The sequence below is a fragment of the Macaca nemestrina genome, chromosome 14, assembly GCF_043159975.1.
Source record: "Macaca nemestrina isolate mMacNem1 chromosome 14, mMacNem.hap1, whole genome shotgun sequence".
Classification (NCBI taxonomy): Eukaryota; Metazoa; Chordata; class Mammalia; order Primates; family Cercopithecidae; genus Macaca; species Macaca nemestrina.
In genome coordinates this window covers 24,236,461-24,257,836 of record NC_092138.1, presented here as the reverse complement: position 1 = coordinate 24,257,836, position 21,376 = coordinate 24,236,461, and the positions used below count along the sequence as shown (strand labels likewise).

Here is a 21,376-nt window from a genome sequence, read left to right as displayed (position 1 = left end):
TCAACTCAGTAGTATAGCATAGTAGTTAAAAATAGACAAATTACATATACTTGAGTTTCTGTTCTGGCTTCATCTCTTACTGTGTGATTTTGGGTAGGTAATTTAAATTTTTTATGCCCAGCAGGGTTCTCCAGAGAAACAGAACCCACAGAGTCAATAGAAAAAATATGTATATATATAAAAAACATATAAAATATGTGTATATATGTAATATTTATTATATATAAATGTATGTAATATCTAAATAATATATGTATATATTTTTAATATATAATACAGAAAGAGAGAGAATGAGAGAGAGAATTATTATTATTATAAACTATTGGTTTACTGCAAGCTAGAGACCTAGAAAGTCCAGTAGTGTAATTCAAATCCCTAAGGGCTGCAGAGCCAATCCAGTAGTGTAATTCAAATGCCTAAGGGCTGCAGAGTCAATCTTGTAGATTACAGTTCAGTCTGAAGACCTGAGAATGAGTAGCACTAAGGGCAGGGGGAGATCAGTATCCCATCTCAAGCCTTCAGGCAGAGACACAATAAATCCATATGCTTCTGTTTTGCCTTTATGTTCTGTTCAGACCTTCAACAGATTGAATGCTACCCATCTACGTTGAAGGGCGTAGGTGGAAGGAAATTAGTTTTACTCAATTCACCAATTCAAATGCTAGATTCTTCCAGAAAAACCTTCACAGATATACTCAGAAATAATGTTTAACAAGATATCTGGGAATCCCATGGCCCACTCAAGTTGACTCGTAAAATAACCATCAAACCTACTTTTCCTTACCTGTAAATAGATGTAAAAGTTGTAACTACATCAAGAGAAAATATTATAACTGGTATTGTTTTGTTTTACTTTAACCATATACATTAAATAAGACAAGTTGTTATAGCATTTTATTCTTACTGCTCCAAGTATGAGATCAAAAGTTTTATTTATTTATTTTTTTAAACAGATTCTTGCTCTGTCTCCCAGGCTGGAGTGGAGTGGTGCAGTCTTGGCTCACTGCAACCTCTGCAACCTCTGCCTCCTGGGTTCAAGTGATTCTCCTGCCTCAGCCTTCCAAGTCGCTGGGATTATAGGCGCCTGCCACCACGTCTGGCTAACTTTTGTATTTTTAGTAGAGATAGGGTTTTACCATATTGACCACACTGGTCTCAAACTCCTGACCTTAAGTGGTCTGCCTGCCTCGGCCTCCCAAAATGCTGGGCTAACAGGTGTAAGCCATTGTGCCCAGCTCAAAAAATGGTTTTCTTGAGATAAATTAGCTTTAAATAAATAGAAAAATTTTATGATTTCCACCCCTGAATCCCTCCACAGTGCATTTGGAGGTCCAAGGGATATCCTCACAAGGACAAGATATTTCTCCCTGACGCCTTTCTCCTTGGAAATAGGAAAATTCAGTTTCTAGCTCTGAGGACATACTCTCATGCTTAGAAATGTGTTTTTATTCTTAGACACAATAAAAAATGATAAAGGGGATATCACCACCGACCCCACAGAAATATAAACTACCATCAGAGAATACTATAAACAACTCTACACAAATAAATTAGAAAACCTAGAAGAAATGGATAATTTCCTGGACACTTACACTCTCCCAAGACTAAACCAGGAAGAAGTTGAATGCCTGAATAGACCAATAGCAGGCTCTGAAATTGAGGCAATAATTAATAGCCTACCAACCAAAAAAAGTCCAGGACCAGATGGATTCACAGCTGAATTCTACCGGAGGTAAAAGGAGGAGCTGGTACCATTCCTTCTGAAACTATTCCAATCAATAGAAAAAGAGGGAATCCTCCCTAACTCATTTTACGAGGCCAACATCATCCTGATACCAAAGCCTGGCAGAGACACAACAAAAAAAGAGAATTTTAGACCAATATCCCCGATGAACATCGATGCAAAAATACTCAATAAAATACTGGCAAACCCAATCCAGCAGCACATCAAAAAGCTTATCCACCATGATCAAGTGGGCTTCATCCCTGGGATGCAAGGCTGGTTCAACATACGCAAATCAATAAACATAATCCAGCATATAAAGCGAACCAAAGACAAAAACCACATCATTATCTCAATAGATGCAGAAAAGGCCTTTGACAAAATTCAACAGCCCTTCATGCTAAAAACTCTCAGTAAATTCGGTATTGATGGAACATATCTCAAAATAATAAGAGCTATTTATGACAAACCCACAGCCAATATCATACTGAATGGACAAAAACTGGAAGCATTCCCTTTGAAAACTGGCACAAGACAGGGATGCCCTCTCTCACCACTCCTATTCAACATAGTGTTGGAAGTTCTGGCTAGGGCAATCAGGCAAGAGAAAGAAATAAAGGGTATTCAGTTAGGAAAAGAAGAGGTCAAATTGTCCCTGTTTGCAGATGACATGATTGTATATTTAGAAAACCCTATCATCTCAGCCCAAAATCTCCTTAAGCTGTTAAGCAACTTCAGCAAAGTCTCAGGATACAAAGTTAATGTGCAAAAATCACAAGCATTCTTATACACCAGTAACAGACAAACAGAGAGCCAAATCACGAATGAACTTCCATTCACAACTGCTTCAAAGAAAATAAAATACCTAGGAATCCAACTTACAAAGGATGTAAAGGACCTCTTCAAGGAGAACTACAAACCACTGCTCAGTGAAATCAAAAAAGACATAAACAAATGGAAGAACATACCATGCTCATGGATAGGAAGAATCAATATCGTGAAAATGGCCATACTGCCCAAGGTAATTTATAGATTCAATGCCATTCCCATCAAGCTACCAATGACTTTCTCCACAGAATTGGAAAAAACTGCTTTAAAGTTTGTATGGAACCAAAAAAGAGCCAGCATTGCCAAGACAATCCTAAATCAACAGAACAAAGCTGGAGGCATCACGCTACCTGACTTCAAACTATACTACAAGGCTACAGTAACCAAAACAGCATGGTACTGTTACCATAACAGAGATATAGACCAATGGAACAGAACAGATTCCTCAGAAATAATACCACACATCTACAGCCATCTGATCTTTGACAAACCTGAGAGAAACAAGAAATGTGGAAAGGATTCCCTATTTAATAAATGGTGCTGGGAAAATTGGCTAGCCATAAGTAGAAAGCTGAAACTGGATCCTTTCCTTACTCCTTATACGAAAATTAATTCAAGATGGATTAGAGACTTAAATGTTAGACCTAATACCATAAAAACTCTAGAAGAAAACCTAGGTAATACCATTCAGGACATAGGCATGGGCAAGGACTTCATGTCTAAAACAGCAAAAGCAACGGCAACAAAAGCCAAAATTGACAAATGGGATCTAATTAAACTACAGAGCTTCTGCACAGCAAAAGAAACTACCATCAGAGTGAACAGGCAACCTACAGAATGGGAGAAAATTTTTGCAATCTACTCATCTGACAAAGGGCTAATATCCAGAACCTACAAAGAACTCAAACAAATTTACAAGAAAAAAACAAACAACCCCATCAAAAAGTGGGCAAAGGACATGAACAGACACTTCTCAAAAGAAGACATGCATACAGCCAACAGACACATGAAAAACTGCTCATCATCACTGGCCATCAGAGAAATGCCAATCAAAACCACAGTGAGATACCATCTCACACCAGTTAGAATGGTGATCATTAAAAAGTCAGGAAACAACAGGTGCTGGAGAGGATGTGGAGAAATAGGAACACTTTTACACTGTTGGTGGGATTGTAAACTGGTTCAACCATTGTGGAAAACAGTATGGTGATTCTTCAAGGATCTAGAACTAGAAATACCATATGACCCAGCCATCCCATTACTGGGTATATACCCAAAGGATTATAAATCATGCTGCTATAAAGACATATGCACCCGTATGTTTATTGTGGCACTATTCACAATAGCAAAGACTTGGAATCAACCCAAATGTCCATCAGTGACAGATTGGATTAAGAAAATGTGGCACATATACACCATGGAATACTATGCAGCCATCAAAAAGGATGAGTTTGTGTCCTTTGTAGGGACATGGATGCAGCTGGAAACCATCATTCTTAGCAAACTATTGCAAGAACAGAAAACCAAACACCGCATGTTCTCACTCATAGGTGGGAACTGAACAATGAGATCACTTGGACTCAGGAAGGGGAACATCACACACCGGGGCCTGTCATGGGGAGGGGGGAGGGGGGAGGGATTGCATTGGGAGTTATACCTGATGTAAATAACGAGTTGACAGGTGCTGACGAGTTGATGAGTGCAACACACCAACATGGCACAAGTATACATATGTAACAAACCTGCATGTTGTGCACATGTACCCTAGAACTTAAAGTATAATTTAAAAAAATGTGTTTTTATCCGTATCTTACTTGATCCATATGACGTTCTTATCCACCTTCCTTTTTGGAAACTCTTGAAGCCTTCCCTTGTTCTCTCTCTTTCATATCTGTAACAGTTCCTCCTTAATATCTCACCTGATATCTTAAATGTGTGTCTTCACCAAAGTTCCAGCATGGTCTGTCTTTACCTGTATGCTCTATAGAGCTCACACATGTGAACCTAGTCAACTACCCACATCTCACTGTATCTCTATGGAACCTCAAAGTCTTTTTAATTGACTGTGATTGTACTTTAAATTAAATACACCTCTTACAGTCTCCTTCCTGTTAAAACCACCAATCATACTATTGTGCAAATCATATCTGAGGACCTGAATTTCTCCCTTTTCTCTCCAATTCCCATAATTCTGTTTATCATTTCTGCCCTAAGCTTTCTATTCCCTTCATTGGCTTTTTCACAGTTATATTTGACTTTCTAAAGAGACTTCTAACCAACCTAACTTTTAGTTTCATTCTTTTAAAGTCTGTTTGTGGCACAATTGTCAAGTGATCTGTCTAAAAGGTAGGACAATTCATGTCTCTGATTTCCTGAAAGTCTTCCCACAACAGCCTTAGTTTTCAGGATCAAATTTACGCCTTTTAACGCGACACAAGATATCGTTCATAGTCTGTTTTCTCCTTGCCTCTCCAGCCTTTTCCTGCATTGCATAGCTGCACTAGTACCTTTCCATTTATCTCTGAAAAATTACTTGCTGCTCCCACAATAGCCTATCTCTTCCCTATGTCCTTTTACTTGTCGTCTTTTGAATTTTCTCCAATCTTTAGAGTGCCTATCAGTTTGCTTTCAAATTTCTAAGACTCTACTTCTCTGTCCTCTTATACCGTATTTTGCCACTTTCATTATTATCATTATAATTGCCATTCTGCAATAGTAATAATACTTTCAGATTATAGTACTGTACTAATAATAGCTGTAGTAGTAATCTGATATGGTTGGAATCTGTGTCCGCACCAAATTTCATGCTGACTTTTAATCCCCAGTGTTGGAGGAGGGCATTGGTGGGAAGTGATTGTATCAGGGGGCAGTTTCTCACAGTTTAACACCATCCTTCTTAATGTTGTCATCAGAATAATGAGCTCTTGTGAGATCTGGTTGATTAAAAGTGTGTAGCACCTCCCCCCTCTTGCTCCTGCTACTGCTCCAGCCATGTAAGACTTGCCCTCTTCCCCTTCCCCTTCCACCATAATTGTAAGTTTCCTGAGGCCTCCCCAGAAGAGAAGCAGTTGCCACCATGCTTCCTTTACAGCCTGCAGAACCATGAGCCTATTAAACCTCTTTTCTTTATAAATTACCCACTCACAGATATTTCTTTATAGCTGGGCAAGAACTGACTAATACCTAATTGCACACTGTGCATTTAATATTCCCATTTTAAAGATGAAAAAATTCAAGCATGGAGTGATCAAGTAATTTATCCCAAATCCTTATAGTTTTGCTTTGGGCCAGGAGTCAAATTCAAGCAATCTGACTCTAGTGTTTCACCTTTTAAGAAATAGTATTCTGCTTCCCACCCTAGAAGCCTAGTTACTGAATTATTTAAAGGGTGTATTCACTTGTTTGTCTCCTCTGATAGGATTCAAATTCCTTGAAGTGAAGACCATGGTCTTTGTCTTCAAATTCTCAATGCATGCCCTTGATCCCTGCATTCTCATTGGCCAAGACACAGTTGAAATATGATAAAAAGAGTTTGCCAAGTACAGGAAGCCATAGTAAAGTTTAGAACTAGCCTTAGGAAATACTGAAGTTTGGAGCTCCACTGGCACAATTGGTTAGCATTTTGTACTAATACAGAAATATTAGGGAGTAGGGAAGGAAATAAGGAAGTGTAGCTTAAAATGATGTGAGGAATAAAATCACTCAGCAGTTATGGAGTAAGCACTATATTCATGCACTATGTTGGTCAATCTAAGCAGCACAATGGAATGTAAGCTATCTCATTGGATTACCTGTTTCACAGAGACTGCTTATCCATTCTGAACATCTGTTTATGTAACCTTCATTGCATTATGCATTCTAGGTAAATATCATATTATACGTAATTTTTATATATAATTATATATGTAATTTACTTTTAAAATAAAATTTCATATTTCCTACACATGTCATTAAGCTCTCAAACTTTCAGTGAACTGAGTGTGGTTATTCTTATTTACAGTTGCAGAAACTAGAGAAATTGTGACTTGTCCTAGTTTGCATTTTTGCTGCACCAGAACTTACTCACACAAATGTGTAATAAAGAGGAGAGAGAAAGAGAGAGAGAGAGAGAGATCGTATTATTACATGTGTCTTTATGTATGCATTTGTGTGTTTGCATGTATCCATCAGGTCCCAATAAGTTCTTCCAAGATTGGGGATCTGGGGGTGGTAGTTGTTGTTAGAAGTTTGGAGAGACTGAAGAGAATGAGGTCAGGGCCTTTATTCTCTGCCTCTGTCCCATAAAGTTTGCCTCAGCTTGGCTTTCCCCCTCAACCTAAGTTCAAAATTTCTCTCCAGGCTGCTAACTCTATTCAGGTCCATCCTCTTCATAGGGCCGGGGATGAAAGGCTTACGTCACACTGCACATTGGCCAGTCCTGTGGTTACCCCATACCCTCCTTTTAAAACTAGTATATTTGAAAGTAAAATTTCACATTTTGAGGGTTCTGTTTGCTTACTGTGGGAAGCAGACTGATGAATCAGGATTGTGTGTACATATCATAGTGTACTAGCCTTGCAGTCTTCCTACTGTCTAGTTATCTACATTCCATGGCACCATGCTCATGTCTCTATAGTATCATACACCATAATTTTACTACAATTGCCTGACTACAGTAGAAACCACAAGCTAATTAAATGACAAATTATTGCAGACTTCCTATGAAAGCTCCATAAGGTAATTTGTCATCTTTTTATTGAATAAGCCAACTGCTCATGTGTAAACAGAATCCGGTGCCTCAACATTAAGCAGATTTCTAGAGGAAAATTTCATATACTATTAGCAAGTATGTTTCCCATGGCTTTGGATAGGCCACAAATATTAGTCTAATAGGAAGCTAAGAGAGCAACAAGTGCTGCATTTTAAACTCTCAGATCAGCAGTGATAATAGCATAGCATTATTTACATCCACATTTCCAATCCAATAGTTCTGCTTAGAACTGTCAAGGTCAAAGCTGAGAAAAACTCTCCTGTCTCACCACTTTGTAATCCTTATCCTCATAGGCACAAAAATGGAAATTATTTCCTGTTATGGGGTGATAATGTTGCTATGATTATAAAGGTAAAGGAGATTTCTCAAAATAATTGGAAGTGATTCTCCATTATGATTAGTCATTGCACGGACAAGTTGACATGAAAATATAAACTTTAAATTTTTTTTGCTTTCCTCACTATTTCTTCTGCTACTATATAGAGTTTCGTGTTGTACATAATAAAAAAGTATCTCCAAAATGATTAAGCATAACATAATTGGGAAATTTATATATTATATAGTATATTAAACACCCGCTATACTACATTGTGTAGATATCTTCAGGTACTGACTATAAGATGCTTTTCTCTCTAAAGCTTTAGATAGAGTGGTTGAGTTGGGTAAGAATAAGAAAATCATCTTGAAATTTGAATAGAGTGGCTGGAATATTGAAAACAGGAAAATCATCTTCAATCTGCTCATAAACCTGTATGATGACGAACACAATTTCTTCAGTATGATGTTGTATTTTAAGACTTAAATAATCCTATCACACCAAATTTATAATACACTATGCTATTCAAAAAACTTGATGAGAATATGATTGTTGGCCTATAATAATGTAATAAATATATGCACTATTGTAGAATTTTACTGTGTTGCATGTATAAAAGTGATTGCAAATCATCTCTTACATTATTTTTTCTTTGACCAAAACTAGACTTAATGACCTTTCCTTTTTCCAAAACACCTTCATTTATTAGACAACCAAATTCCTTTTGGGACTGTCTTATGTTCCCAGAATAATTTTAATTTTTTTTCTTCTTTAAACACATTCATGCCTAGCGTTCCATTATTGGATCACTAGGCATGTGGGACTTATTTACATCCTGCTGCTTAAGGTCATCACCAAGGTCTCATTGCAAAAACTCAAACAAATTGCAACTTCAAGCATAAATGGGTTAACTTGATTTGGTATACTTTTTTTCCTGCCCACCACTGATATTCTCTTAAGCATTGCAATTCTGTAAGTTAAATTATGCAGATACTCTCATTTGAACTCAAAACAGTGCTCCCCTGTCATATTTTCACCTGAAAGTCTAAGAATATATTGCATAAAATTCAAATAGCCTTTAATAATAGGTAATAATCTTATCTAAGAATTGAGAAAACAAGAACATAATAAAAACACAGAAGACTTACAAGTAATTTACTAAATTAAAATTTTCCCATTTTCTGAGTAACTTTTTTTTTCTAAGTGACCTAGCTTTTTCTCCAGACTGATGCTTGCATGTATTAAAGTTGTAAAGAGACTCTGGTTTATACAAATATTTCTTCCTTCTCCCTAAATATTTCAAGCTCTATACTTTTGAAAGTGTATCGTAGAATTGCACTTATTTACCATCTCCCCCTCCATATTCATGAGTAGTTGAGCCCAAGTAACTGGTTTTGTACAAAGAGCTGAAAGTGAAAATGGTGTGTGTTTCTTTTCAGTTCAGTATTTGGTAGCCTCTGCAAGACACTCCAGTGATCTCTTTTTTCATTTGGTACTGTAACTAATGGGACTCAAGCTACCCTCTGATTAATCAGCCTTGATCTTTGAACAATTACTGAGTAGATCCTTCTGCTCACTTACAATGGATGTGTAACATAAAGGGAGAAATATACATCTACAGTTTTAAGTAATTCAAATTCTGTATATTAACAGAATATACTTATAATTGTAACTGATTATAACTTATAATCAGAATAACTTATAATCTTAACTGACACAGAGGTGTAACACAGTAAAAGATAAGTAAAAAGTACCCCTAAAAAATATAGATCCTGGTAAGTTAGAAAACGCGAAATGTCATTCAGAGGAGTGATAAAAGTAGAATTTGGGAAAGATAATTAGGACTACTTTTAAAAATAGTCAAGTTACAACTACATAATTTTTATAAAAAATTAGAGGAAAGTGTATGTCATAGCTAAGACTTACCCATTGTCCAGAGGGATTTTGACAGAGGTTGTTAAGAAATAGTCCACGTTGGCTGTGAGTCTTCTTCAAGGCATAGCCAAGCCATCCTTAACCTGTATATGAAAAGAAACTTCCTTAAAGAAAACCAGATGCCTAATTCGATTAAGTCTAAGAATATATTTTATAATATGAATATATTTAATTAATTTCTGACATTGATTTCTTGTCTTACCACTTTAGGACATCTATATCTATGGACTTTAATAGGTATATGCTGATGGTCCCTTCTAGCTTTTATTTCTTCATCTTTTATAATTAATAAGATTTTTTTTTAGTAATGAGTGAATTATGTTTATGGACAGTTGGTTTATAAGAAGTCTTACCAATTTTATGTAACTATGCTTGGTCAACCAAGTTTTCGGGGGTAAACATTCTCAAATTTTGTACCAGGAAAGTGTGAGTCAGTGTAGACCATAAAATATTTAGCACTTGGTCATGATTTTATGTTTTAAATGTTTGCTAAAATCAAGTTAACCCGCAGGAAGACTTAATAGTCTCACATAATGGAAGCAACACAGTAAGTATCAAAATAGAAAACTTTGTTAATAAAGCATATTTCAATTTTGTTTTATAGTTACCAATATAGTCATAATAAGAAAATATGCTGGTTTACATAATTTCCATAAATATGAAGATGGGATCTACAGTTTAAAGTGAACCCTATATTAATCACGTGTTAATATGCATTTATAAGAGACCATTAGATAAGTACCATTTAGGGCCCAGAGGGGAGATGGAGTGTCCGCTACTCCTCTGTCATTTTATATTTGCTGGAAAGAAAATTATATCTTGAGTAGTCTAATGTGCATGTGGCTGCTGTAACAAGGAGAGTCCCTTCAGGGCTACCAAACAACCTGCTTCCAGATCATGTCTAATTAGTATTATATAGCCCCTATTCTACAGGAATTCTAGATGAAGCACCAGCTCATATACTTAGGATAAATCTGCTGTACTTTTTCTTCTCTTATACATATCATTTGTAACTTTGTTAGTGTGACAAGGTAGATACAAGCACACTACTTAAAAGTATGATAATTTTTTCTTTTATTTCTTTCAAATTCTATTATGGCAATAGTATTATAATAATATTCTAGGTTTGAAAATACACAAATACACACACACATATATACATATATAGTATATATATGTGTAAATATGTAATCTCACAACTTTAATAAACTGATTCTGTCATGTTCAGGTAGATATAAAAATAACAATGAGAACATTACTAAGAATACAGGAATAGACTTTTACAAATAAATCACAAAAAATCAACTTCAAGAATGTTGAAATGAAGACCTCAGGCATGGCTTTCCCACAAAAATAATAAAAATACTGGGAAAAAAACCTAAATTTAATCATTTCAGAACTCTATAAATTGGCCAAAGCCAAGTAACAAACTGGACATTGCCCATGGAAGAGAAACTACCGAACCTTAATAAGACAGCAGTCTATGATGTTTTAACTTCCTCTTTCTCTATCATGGTAACATGGAAACATAAAAAGCTGCCTTTTAGCCAGTTGTGTTTTAGCAAGAGGAAAGACTGAGCCATTTTGGAACTGTGTTAAAAGCACCATTTCCAGAAGTACTTTTAATATTTTCCTAAATTTGCTGCTCTCTGAAAATTCCCTATTCTAGAGTGATGGTTATTTGATTTGAGTCAAATGTCTGTAAAAAGGTGCGGGGAATTCCCTATACACAGGACATGCCAAAATCATAAAAGTTTACTGGCAATATCACAACTGTCAAAGGCTATGAATTCTGGTAGATCAAACAAGAGCTTTGCCAGGAATTTAAAAGGGAATAAAAGAGAGCTATATAACCATAGGGAACTTTGAAAAACTCCCACATATTCCTAGGGATCTATGTGCCTGTTTAGGAAAGACTTCAGAAACTAGAAATTCCCACAAATCTCTTGTTGATACTGAGGTCTCATGCAAGCAGAAAGTGAAAGTTAAAACTGTATTGTGAACTACCTGAAGCTTGAAGGCATGCCTTTTCACATAGATCCTTTTGACAGGAGAGAGATACAAAAGCAAAGTCTTTTAGGAAATCTTCTGAACAATCACTCACAGACTCTTAAATTATAGTAACCTTGGGCTGATCACTAGGAAGCTAGACTTAAGATAAAAATAACACCTAAAAATAATCTAATAGAGTTTGGTGGCTGCATATTACATTAAATACTGAATCTACAGAATTAATCCAAGAAAACCGTTGAACAAATAAGCAGCAACAACAGAACAACAACAACATAAAATTCTTTAACAACAACAAACTTTGGGGGATAAGAAAAGATCAGATACCAAAATAGTTACAATGTATTATCTAAAATGTCGTTTTGCAGCGTGAAAATATAAGAAGTGCAAAGAAATAGGAAAGCATGACACATACAAAAGAAATAAAAACAGTAAATGAAAAATGTCCATGAGGGGATTCAGATTTAGGTGTAGTAATCACGGTTTTAAATCAGCTGCTAGGAATATGATCAAAGAAGTAAAAAATACCATATTTAAAGAAGTAAAGGACAGAAATGGTGGCTCATGTCTGTAATCCCAGCACTTTGGGGGGTCAAGGTGGGTAGATAACCTGAGATCAGGAGTTTGAGACCACCCTGGCCAACATGATGAAACCCTGTCTCTACTAAAAATACAAAAATTAGCCAGGTATGGTGACACACGCTTGTAATCCCAGCTACTTGGGAGGCCGAGGCAGGAGAATTGCTTGAAGCCAGGAGGCAGAGGTTGCAGCAAGATGAGATTGCACCACTGTACTCCAGCCTGAGCAACAGAGTAAGGCTCTGTCTCAAAAAAAATATGATGTAAAGAAAATATAATAACAATTTTTCATCAGAGAATATTAATATGGACAAATTATAAAATAGAATCAAAAAGACATTTTGGAATTAAAAATTACAATAACTGAAATGTAAATAGAAATGCCCAATAACACTGAGAAAGAATCAGTGAACTTGAAAATGGTTTAATAGAGATAATCCAGTCTAAGGAACCAAAAGCAAAAGTATAAAAATCTTGAATAAAGCCTCAGAGAAATGTGTGACATTGAGTATGCCAACATACACATGTTTTCTAGTAGTTTCAGGAAAACAGAAGAGAAAGAAATTCACAGAAAGAATATTTGAAGAAATGAGGGATCAATTTTTTTTTCCAAATTTGATTAAAGATGTGAATATACACTTTCAAGATGCTCAGTGATCCCTAAATAGGATAAACTAAAAGAGATTCATGCCTAGACACATGATGTTCAAATTGAAAAAATCCAAATACAAACAGAAAGACAGGAAAGCAGTAAAAGAAGACTATCATGCAGAGGTCTCACTAAGATTAACAACTGATTTCTCATCCAAAACCATGAAAGCACAAAGACAATGGAATAACATCTTCAAAATGTCGAAAGAAAGAGAATTTCCACAAATACTATCACAGTCACCAAAACTCTCGTTCTAAAATTAAGGGAAAATAAAGACATTTCCAGATTAACAACAACTTAAGAGAATGTATCACTATCAGATTTGCATGAATACCATGTTGAAATATAAGGAAACTAGTCGACCACCTAAATTCAGGCAAAGAAATAAAGAATACTGTTAAAAGGTGACTATGTAGGTAAATACAGAAATACAGTACAAACTTTTGTTTGTAATTCTTTCCTTATATCTGTTTTTAAAAAAGACATAAAGCAATAATTATAACACTTTTTTGATAGGCTTGTGATGTCTAAAGATGTACTTTGTAGGACAATAATACCACAAGGAAGGAGGAGAAAACAAGGTTCTTTTGGGTCAAAGTTTTCCATGTTGTTGAAATTAAGTTAGTACCTATATACTGTATTGTTTTAAATCAAATATTAATTATAAGCCACAAATCAGCCACTGAGGTGGTTGCTCAAAGAAAACAGAAGGTTAAAAAGCACACAGAAATTTCAATGATACATAAAAAAAAAACTAACACAAAATATGGCAATAATTGATAAATAGAGGGAAAAAGCTACATAAGGCATATAGAACACCAATAGAAAAATGGTAGATGTAAATAACATCATTTCTATAATTACATTAAATCTCAATGAATTAAGTACTCTAACCAAAAGGCAAATATTGGCAGAATGGGGAAACAAATAACGTGATCTAACTATCCAAGCGACAGTCTTTAGATTAAAAGGCATAGATAGTTTAAAGAGAAAGAATGGGAAAACATGCTAAGTAGTAACCAAAAGAGAGCTGGAGTGGATATACTAATTCAGACAAAATTGACTTTAAAACAAAAAGTGTTACTACAGATAAAGAAAGACATTTTATAATGATAAAAAGATTATGGCTCCAAAATACATTAAGCATAACACATAACATTAAAGGGAGACAGAGACAATTTATAAATAATAGTTGGGGAATTCAATACTATACTTTCAGTAATGGATAAAACAGCTGACCAAATATAGAAGACTCGAAGAATACTATAACTATACCTAAGAGGCATCTATAGAATACTCTGCCCAGTAACAGAATACACATTCTTCTCAAATGTACATGAACCATTGTCTAGCACATTGGCCCTATGTTATGCCATAAAACAAACTTCAATTAATTTAATGGTTTGAAATAATAAAAGTTATGTTTTCTGATCACAGGTATTTCAACAGAAATTAACAACAGGGGAAAATTTTAAATTTTATAAATATATGGAAATTAAACCAGATGCCACCAAATAAGCAATTGATCAAAAAAGAAATCACAAGGAAAACTAGAAAATACTTTGAGAATAAAAAAACAAAAAAAAAAAATAACCTATGAACATGATTAGATGCAAGTAAAAGTGTGTGTAGAGGGAAATTTGTAGCTCTTACCACTTATATTTTTAAAAAATGTCCCCTATCAATAACCCAACCTTCTAATTTAAAAAACTAGAAAAATAAGTACAATATTGTCCCCCCAAAGCAGACAGAAGGAAGAAAATAATAAAAAATAGAGTGGAAATGAATAAAATAAAGAATAAAAAGATAACAGAGAAAAATCAATAAAACTATAAGTTGATTATTTTAAAGGATCGACAAAGTTAACAAATCTTTAGCTAGACTAATCAAGACTAAAAGAGAAAAGATGCAACTATTGAAATCCAAAATGAAAAAGGGACATAATGAACAATCTTACAGAAATATTTTACAAATTATAAGAGCACGAAAAACTGTATGACAAAAATTAAGTAACTTAGAAGAAAGAATTCTCGGAAAGAAATACTATGAAAACTAATTCAAGGTTAAACAGAAAATCTAAAGAAGACCTATAACAAGCAAAATGATTGAATTAGTAATTGAAATACTCCCTACAAAGAAAAATTCAGAACCAGATGTCTTTACTAATGAATTATACCAAAAATTTAAATTATGAGTATTATTTGTCACAAATTTTTCTAATGTCTCAACCAATTGTATGAGTAGTACTCCCCAATATTCAAATCAATGACATTACATGCAAAGAAAAGCTACACGATAAAGAAGTTCAGCAATTTTGTGGGATACTAGATAAATGTACAAAATTCATGTATTCACTAGCAATCAACAATTCAAAAATAAAATCAGAAAAAAGTTACATGTCAATAGCATTAAAAAAATCCAGGAATAAATTAGGTAAAAGATGTACAAACTTACACACTGAAAATTACAAAACACTGTTGAAAAAAATTAAAGATTAGATAGAAAGATGTTACATGTGCATGAATTGGGAAATTTAATATTAAGCTACTAATAATCCCCAGGTTATTTACAGATTCAATACAAACTATTTCAAAATCCCAGCCAAATTTATGTTTGTTTTGGGGGTTGGCAGGGTGGAAATAGACAAGTTTATCCTAAAATTCATATAGAAATTTAAGGAACCCAGAATAGTTAAAACATATTACAAAAGAAAAAAGTTATAGAACTCAGACTTTTTAATTTCATAGCTTACTAGAAAACTACCATAATCAAGGCAGCATGGTACTGGCATAAAGAAAGACATATAGATCAATGGGATGAAATTGAAAGTCCAGAAATAAACCCTAGCATGTATGGTCAACATTATCTACAAAAGTACCAAGACAATTCAATGGGGAAATTATAGTCTTTTCAATAGTGCACTGGCAGCTATTTATATGCAAAAGAATAAATTTGGACTTCTATTTTACATAGTGTAAAAAGTTAATTCAAAATATGTTATCTATCTAAATTTATCACAAAACTATAATATTCATAGAAGAAAACATACGAGTAAATAATCATGACCTTGGTATAGGCAATGGTTTCTGAAATATAACACAAGAAGCACAAGTCACATTAGAAAAAGTAAACAAATTGGGCCTCTTAAAATTTATTTTTTTTCTGTATTAAGAACACCACGAAGAAAGTGATAATAGAGCCCATAGAATGAAAGAAAATATTTGCAAATCATACAGTGAGCAAGAGATGTGAATTCAGAATATACAAAGTACTCTGATAAATCAGTTTAAAAAAATTAAAAATAGGCAAGGGATTTGAATAGATATTTCTTCACAGAAGATATTCAAATGCTCTATAAGTACAAGAAAAGTTGTTGAAAATCATTAGTCACTGAGGAAATGCAACTTGAAAGCACAATGTAATACTAATCCATATTCACTAAGATAGCTGTAATAAAAAGTAACAAGTGTTGGAGAAAATGTGGAGAAATCAGAACTATCATGCACTGATGGTGGAAATGTAAAAGCATGTGGTGCTTTGGAAAGCAGTGTGACAGTTCTTTAATATGTTAAATACAGAGTTATCATATAAATCAGAAATTTCCCTCCTAAGTCAGTGACCAAAAGAAATAATGACATTTGTCCATGCAACACTTGTATGTGATAGTTCATAGCAACATTATTTACAGTAGCTAAGAAATAGAAAAAAAGTCCATCAACTGATAAATAGCCAAAAAAAATGTGATATAACCATAGTTGGAATATTATTTGGCAATAAAAAAAGATAAAGTACTGACACATGCTACAACATGGATGAATCTTGAAGACATATCTTAAGTGAGAGAAACTACTAGCAATATACAACATATTTAACGATCTAATTTATATGAAATACCCAGAATAGGAAAATCTGTAGAGACAAAATGTAGGACAGCAGTTGTCTAGGTTGGAGAGTGTTATTGGGAGGAAGTGGTAATGACTGCTAATGAACCCAGTCCTTTTTTTTTTTTTGAATCATGAAGATATCCAAAACTTAGATTGTGGTGATACTTGCTTAAATCTATGTCCATAATAAAAATCCACAGAACTGTACCCTATAAATGGTTGCATTTTATGGTATATAAATTATATTTTAATAAACATTTAAAAATTCATGGATACTTAATCTCCCCTATCACGATTGAAAACAATAAATTTAAACTCAACTAAATATAATAATAATAACAAAATATTGGTTGCCCTTTAGTAACTTTTACAGGAGCCAAGTGAGAATCAGACATTGATTGCACTGATTAATTTGGGTACATGAAACTGATCATTAAGACAATATTAAGGAATAGATAATATTAATATACATGTTACAGAAGAGAAAATGGAATGTCATAAAATTACGTCAGGAACTCACAGCTAATCACCTGATAAATGGTAGAGCTAGAATATAAAATCAATATGTAAGGTCTGTGCATTTTCTTTGATCCATCTGGCCTTATGAAATATCTAGAGCAACATTTAACATAATGTTTTTGCCATGTATTCCTGCCAGTAATGTTTCTAGATTTTACATTTTACAAGGCTTCCATGGTTAAAACTGAAAAACACCGATTCAAAAAACTTATATCCTTTTTGAGACTCTATAATAAGAACACTAATTCAATTATTTCTGTACAAATGAGCTAACCAGCCCATATTAAAACAAGTGACTTTCCTAATGTTTCCTAATCTGTGGCCACACCAAAACTGCCTTTCAAATCAGTGGTTTTATTCTACCATATCAGCCATATATCAAGGACAAGGGCTTGGCTTCTCTGCTTAAAGATTTTGGACAATTAACAACATTATTATCACTCTCTTCAAAATGAATTACCTTGCCTCTCACTACATGCTAACAGTAGCACAGCACCCTCTTCACCCTACTCAAGCAAGTATGATATATTTTTCTTGATTATCTTGTCCAGGCATGCAAAACTGATAGCATTTATGGCATTCTGGTTTCATTAGGTAATCAGGATCTTCTACAAAAAAGACTGGCAGAGGCCTGGTCTCAGGATCCTCTCTTGCCTGCATTGAATACATACATAAAATGCACATTTAATATGCATTTGTGTGCCCAGTGGGTTGTACTAAGTATCACAAGTAATGTTTTTTAAGCCAAATGAATGACTTATGAATAAAATGTCCCAAACCCTAGCTGTATATTCAACTAAATACCCACCATTCCTCATTCCAATACTATCTACTTACCACAGCATACTAAATTTCAAAGCCCTGTTCTGATTAGCTTAATCACCTACTCAAGAATCATGAATGGTTTTTCTACTGTTTGCAAAATAAAATCCAAATTATTTAGCATGTCATTTATTAGTTTCCCAACACACGGCCCACTATCCACACCTAATTTCCAGAAAAAATTATGTAACTTGCTATTCTTCTAAATGAGCCCCATATTTCATAATTGCTGGGTCTTTGTTCATGTTTTTTCTCTGATGCTCAAAATTCTTTTTTTCCCAACTGTTTGACAAGATTTTATTCATTTTTGTCTCAAAGGCAACCTCCATAATAAATTCTTTCTTAATTCTCAAATCAGAAATAAGTTGTACTTTTTGTGAATTCTTTGGAAAATTATTTATAAAACTCATCTGACACACATAATCTTATTTGCACTTTGATAGAATACAAGAGAAATGAACTTACCCTTAACTCCCCACTATTCTGTGACTGAAGAAATTGATACTTAGAAAGGCAGCCCCAGGTCAAACTCCTAATAAGGGCCTGCAATTTGATTCAAATTAATTTAGCTAAATCCAAGTCTGAGCTCTTATGATAATCACAGTAGGTAACTTTCTTTTCCCAGTCCAGCTATATTTAAGGCACTGTTCTCTTTACATTTAAAAACTCTTCTCTTCTTCTTGAATCTCTTTATTCTCCTGTCTCTGAGACCTGGTTTTTCTCCCATATAATTGTATACTCCTTCTAAGTTTCTATTTCAAGATATTTTCCTCTTCTCAATCCCTAATTGTTGGAATGTCCCAACCTTGGACTCTTTATCTTCTTTATCGACACTCATTGTCATGGTTTTAAATACTATCTATGTGCTTGTGACTTCAAGATTTACATATCCAACTCCAATCTCTTTCTGAGCTACAGACAAAAATATCCAACCACCTGCTCAGAACCTCCATTTGGATGTCTAATTTAAAGTTAAAATATTCAGAGGAGTTTCTCTGTTTTTCTCCCCTACCAAAATACATTCCCATACCTCCTTTTTTCCTATCTCACCAAAGAGCACACCATCCACCCAGTAGTTCAAAGTAAAAGCCAGCCACAATCCCTGATTGTTCTTTTTCCTTGTCATTTAGAATCCACAACAAGTTCTTTTGGTGGCCACCAAAATGTCCCATAATTTCTCACCATCTGCATTCTTACCATGTTCATTGAAGTCACCAAAATATCTTGCCTGGAACTTTCCAAGTTTTTAAAACTAGGTCTTCTTCCTCCAATTCTGCCCTAATACTGGATAGCTTCCATTTTCCTCTACAGATCTATTCATCAACCTCTTTGCCCTGGCCTGTGTCTCCTGAGGCTGACCTGAATGGACACACCATTAGGCTCCCTTGCATTCTAAATTGCATTTGGTTTGGTCAACAATCAGGCATGGGGGAGGGCATCAGTGAGAGTTATGGGCCAGGAGGGGTGTGAAGGGAGAGATTAATTCCCAGGGTCATCCCATGCAGAGTGACCACAGGTTGACCAGATCCTAAATGCAGGGTTTCAATTTCTACCAGACACCCCTCTTCACACAAGCCTTTCTCTTCTCATTTCACTAGCATCTTCATTCCCCTGTCCTTTGGTTTTAGGAGTGGTAAAAATCTCCCAGTTACTGGCCTTGGTTTAATGCACTATGGTTTGCTAATTGGCTACATCTTTATGAACAGTCCTATTATTAAGTTATTCTCAATCTAGCCAATATGAGTGTGTCATTTGTGCCCAGCAGGGACTCCATCTGATACAGTATCTGTGGCTTATTCTACACATATCAACATATGTGATCTTTTAAGAAAAATAAATGAAATCACGAACCGTTTCTTCTCCAAGCCCTCCAGTGACTTTCCAGTTCCTTTAGACTGAGATTCAAGTCCCTAACTAAGGCCCTTTAGGCCCTGTGGGAGCTGGCCCTGCTCATGATTCTGGTTTCATCTTCCACCACTTTCCCTTTCAGTCCCCTGTTCCTGCTGTCCTGACTTACCATTTGTCTCTCAATAAGACTCTACCATGCTGAGCATTTTTTTTTTTAATCTCTGAGCCATTGCATTTTTCTGTTCTGCCTGAAATATCCCTCATATTTCTTGCTTCCTCATTTCTTTTAGGTATCATTTAGAGAGGCCTCCCTAATTTTGAAACATTTTCTCTCTTCTGCATTTAATATCTAACCTTTTGCCTGACTTTATTCTTCTCCTAAGATTTATCCATGTCCAAACTTGTATGTTATATTTACTTATTTGAATATTGTCTGTTTTATTCACCTAAGTATATTTCACAATGTCAAGGATTTTACCTATTTTAGCCACTATTATATTCAGAATGAGAAAACAGTGCCTTTCACATACTAGTGCTATGAAAAACATGAAGAATGATTTGAGCACTTGAATCAATGAATGAATGAATGAGGTAGCCAAGTGGGTTCTATTATATTATACAGATAAGGAACTGAGAGTTACCCAGAAAATGATAGAACATTGAACTACTTTAATAAAGGCAAGAACTATGTCTTATCATGCTTTTTATTGTCCTTAAACTCTGAAATAGTGCCTTGCACATAGCAATCTTTCAACTGATCTATGTTCGGTAATGAGGAAAGCTGTTAAGGATGGGCAATGTGGCAGCAATGTGAATATTGACTTTGGAAGGGAAATGAGTTAGGAATTTATTTGAGTGCTTACATGTATATTTCCATATGGTCTCCAACAACATAAATTGATCATTAAAAAGGTATTTTAATGAAGATATCTGTGACTATCACAGGCACATGTTAATGATTTACGTGTATCTGTTTATAATTGCTTACCTAGACTGTAGATCATCCAGGCCTTTAGTTGCTGCTTGTCTTTTGGAAGCTCTACTCTTTGGACACCGTGGCTCATTAATAAATTTATCAAACAATTTTGTACAGAAAAAAGAAAGTATCAGAAATTCATATTAGTCATTTTTAAATTTTTATTAGTAGTTCTAATACAAGCAAATGAAAACATTTTAGAAATAAATCATGATATGCAAATTTTACCCTTGAATTTAGCTTCACAACTATTTCTTCAAATGTGTACTGAATATATAATGGTTTATAATGTGATATGTGGGATTTTAAAAATGTAGATATCAACCCTGCTCCATATTATTTGGTTAAACGTGTTAAGAAAACACATATAAAGCAAGTAGATACCAAGTTCAAGACAAGGTACTCCATAAGCTCATACAGGATGCAGTGGACCAGATTTGCTTAGGATTTGAAAGTCTATCCTTATATGATTTTCATGAAATATTTTGATTTTGTTAACCAGTTAGATACAACCATACCATGTGTGACATTTGT

The 21,376-nt window shown here is 34.5% G+C and overlaps 1 long non-coding RNA gene across 1 annotated transcript in view; it reads right to left on the bottom strand.

Annotated features, from left to right (window-relative positions):
- The window catches only part of LOC105498678 (uncharacterized), a 29,666-nt gene extending 8,506 nt beyond the window's left edge, over positions 1-21,160 (bottom strand). Inside the window, exons 1-2 of the long non-coding RNA XR_011613042.1 lie at positions 20,855-21,160; positions 9,544-9,635 (exon numbers count right to left, since the gene is read on the bottom strand). This is a non-coding gene — a long non-coding RNA (uncharacterized lncRNA). The remainder of the gene's footprint in view (positions 1-9,543; positions 9,636-20,854) is intronic.
- Between the last annotated feature and the right edge of the window lie 216 nt (positions 21,161-21,376).